A 3,808-nucleotide genomic window follows, 5' to 3' on the forward strand; every position below is an offset into this window, starting at 1 on the left:
AAAATCATATTATTTAGATTATTTATAACTGGCATTTCTACCACCAAAATTGACATTGTTTTGATAAACATTTTCAGTTCAATTACGTAATATTTATATCGGTAGTACTTTAAAATAAAACCCAAAAGGATTAAACCAAGGGGACCCAAAAAGGAAATCCGTTAGCATAGCTTATGAGGGAGCAAACAGTTTGGACATATTCTGACACAAACACAAAACCGATGGTAATTGGTTCTGGGACGGCAAAGTTGATATAATATAGCTGATCTGCAAGTGAAACAATAAAGCTTTATGGTTGTTTCACTAGTAGCGTTATCATATTGGTCATGATAGAACAAACAGATCATAATACATGAAATTAAATAAAAAAGAAAACTTTCCAATTAAATTGTTTTTAAACACGGACACTGATAAAGCGTGCAAGTCGTAGGCGAAATACGCATCTTTCGTGAAGCAATATAAATAGTGGAATTTAATTGGAAAGTTTTCTATTTTAATTAATTCCGGGTTTCGTATTCTACTAAGACGCTCCAAAAATCTTCAGTAGATCATAATAGTATTTTCGAGGTATTGAAGAATGGTTAACCTTAAATTATATCTCGAAAGAATTGGATACGGCTATACAGTCGCCCGTTGTACATGGTGTCGGTTATCTAGCAAAAATAAAATTCCCTTACTTTTCCAGGTTTTTCCAGAAATATTTCGAAATTCATGCTTTTCCACCCCATTCTCAAACAAATCAGGTGTACCACAAGGCAGTATTATGGGGCCATTGCTGTTCTCGCTGTACTTCAACGACGTGGCATTACTTCTTGGTGATGGATGTAAGTTGGTGTACGCCGACGATCTGAAATTATTTCTAGCTGTACGATCCATTGAAGACTGTCGTTATTTGCAAAAACTACTGGATAGTTTTGTTAACTGGTGTCACAAGAACTGGCTCACTGTTAGTACTGCAAAATGTCAGATTATGACTTTCCATCGTATTGTCAACCCAATACTGTTTGAATACAACATTGATGGTCATGTTCTCAAAAGAGTCGAGCATGTCAACGATCTGGGTGTTATTTTGGATGCAAAGCTTAATTTCAATATAAATCGCTCGTCTATCATCTCGAAGGCTACCCGACAACTAGGTTTTATCTCCAAAATTGGACGGGATTTTAAGGATCCATACTGCCTAAAAGCACTGTACTGCTCTCTGGTTAGACCACTGTTAGAAAATGCATGTCTGATTTGGACACCTTTCCAACTTGCCTGGACTTTGAGAATTGAACGAGTACAGAAGAGGTTTATTCGACTGGCATTACGTGATCTACCCTGGCATGATCCTGTGAACTTACCACCTTATCCTGATCGGTGTAAGCTTATTGCCCTTGATACACTTGAACGTCGGAGAAAAATCCAGCAAGCCATGTTTGTTGCCAAGATGCTGAATGGGGAAATTGATTCGCCGAGCATTCTTTCGTCGTTGGACTTTCGTGCTCCTCAACGTTCGCTTCGTTCTGCTGGATTACTACAATCTCGACTGCACCGTACAACATTCGGTTTCAATGGTCCTATCGCTGCGTGTATTCGTACGTTCACTTCAGTTGAGCACCTATTCGAATTCGGTGAACCGTCGCATAAATTTTACCAAAAAATTTATAATTTTAGAATTTTATAGGTTGACCATGAATTTTAGTTCTATTATATGTATTTTAGTTTATGACAATTATTTATATGACGAAAATTAGTTAAGTGTGGTGATATTCCGACTGTTGTAACTTATTTGTATGTTCTGTGAAAAAGATGATGGGGTTTTTATGCCCACATGAGGATGGCCTCAATTGGGCTTTTCCCCATCCAGTTCAATCCATTGAGACCATTCAGGTCGGATGGATATAAATAAATAAATAAATAAATAAATTTATCAAAGTAGTAACATTGCATACATTGCATTGTTTGAAAACAATTTAACAAAATCAAGAACACAAAGCAATAGTCCTGCTACCTTACTGAAATTAAAGATTGTTTTTATTATCCATGGTTTCCCACGTTGAAGGGATTTTACCAATTCAATCCTATTTTATCAACAGCACATCTTTCCACTACACTTCTAATGAAACGGCAAGCATGCGTATTCATACAGAGTCGTGTTATAACCGAATACTACAGCTGTAGCACATTTTTCTAACACAGATATCAAGTTCACCGAGGTTTAATCGTCTCGCAGTAAAGAATTTGCGATCTGTTGGGACAACGAACAGCGTCATTTTTTCTAGTACACTTCCCTAACACAGACATCAAATTGGACTAGGTTTAATCGCGTTCGTAAGAAATCTGTTGGCACGAGGGGGCTTTGTTACTCTCTCTGGCGTACTTCCCAAGCAAGGACATCAAAATGGTCTAGGTTGAACCGCGGTGTTAAGAAATCTTGTTGAAATGAGGAAACTGTCACTTGTTTTGGCCAACTTCCCAAGCACAGATATCAAATTGGTATAGGTTTAGGTCATCGTAAAGAATCTTCCAACCAATCACAAAGCGAGAATTCTGGTAAAACATAGGTTCATTATTTTTAATTTTTCAATAGTTCAACATCAAGAATCCATACTTTTCTCAATTCTTAGAAGATTTTCCGATCGATTGGTGTAAGAATATTGAAAATCGATCGGAAAACCGCTGAGCTATTAGCGCTCAAAACCTTTCATTTTTCGTGACGCTCGAATTTTTCGATTTTTTGGAATGACACCCTATCTCAAAACTTACCGTAAGACGTAGTCCTACGTCAAAATCCAGAAGCAAAACATCTAGGGATTAGTTTTATCAAAATACTGACCGTCCGTCAGTGCGATCGTGCGATAAATGAGCAAACGGCGAACCTAGTGTGCTATTTTATAGTCACTGGCACTACCGTTGCTACTTGTAAGCTAGTGTAGGTGTGGGAGAAACCAGATCAGCTGCTGCTGCTGCTCAAATAATTATCCGAATGGAACGTTAACCATTTAGAAAGTGTAGAAAAATCTTTCCATTCTTCAATTACTATAGCTCTTATAAGAACTGTTTACGACCACAATGGCCGGCTGCTGAATTTGCTGCCCGTCAGTCGATCCGTTTCCATTTGCCTTCAGTGTTGGTTTGCGATAATTGCCCTTGAAACTGCCGCCAAAATGCCATCGTTTTTACCTCCAATTGCTGTCGGTGTTGCCGCCAAATGCCATTGCCATCGATGATAAATACTGACCGTCCGTCAGTGCGATCGTGCGATAAATGAGCAGGCGGCGAACCAAGTGTACCATTTTATAGTCACTGGCACTGCCGCTGCTACTTGTAAGCTAGTGTAGGTGGTGGAGGAAACCATATCGGCTGCTGCTGCTTAAATGATTGTCCGACACTGATTGAGCAAGCTATCGAACAATTTCGCATGTCTGCGATGGGGATAATGCAAAATGTAACGTAAAGTGCATCGTGTGGGATTCACGTTGGCCATTGCCCGCTGATTCCGCTTGTCTTCGGGGTCGGTGTTGCCGTCAATAGCCATCGATGTTGCCAATTGGATTGGAAAAGGGGTGTGGCTTACAAAGTGGTCTCAAAGGTTATCATTTGGATCCAAGTCCTTTGGTGTATCTAATTGTCGTTCGTGCCTGTGAAGCTAGGCGATCACAAGGGAAATATATGGGAAAATTCGACCTTAAAACTTTACACACATTTTCACTATTTAGCGTATAAAAAATTATTGTTAATATGTTACTATAAAATTGCTGGACATTTTATCTATCCAACGACATATTAACTGTTATGTTTCGTTCAGTAGTATAGTAGCTATTAG

The sequence above is a fragment of the Sabethes cyaneus genome, chromosome 2 (genome assembly GCF_943734655.1).
Source record: "Sabethes cyaneus chromosome 2, idSabCyanKW18_F2, whole genome shotgun sequence".
In the NCBI taxonomy this organism is placed as follows: domain Eukaryota; kingdom Metazoa; phylum Arthropoda; class Insecta; order Diptera; family Culicidae; genus Sabethes; species Sabethes cyaneus.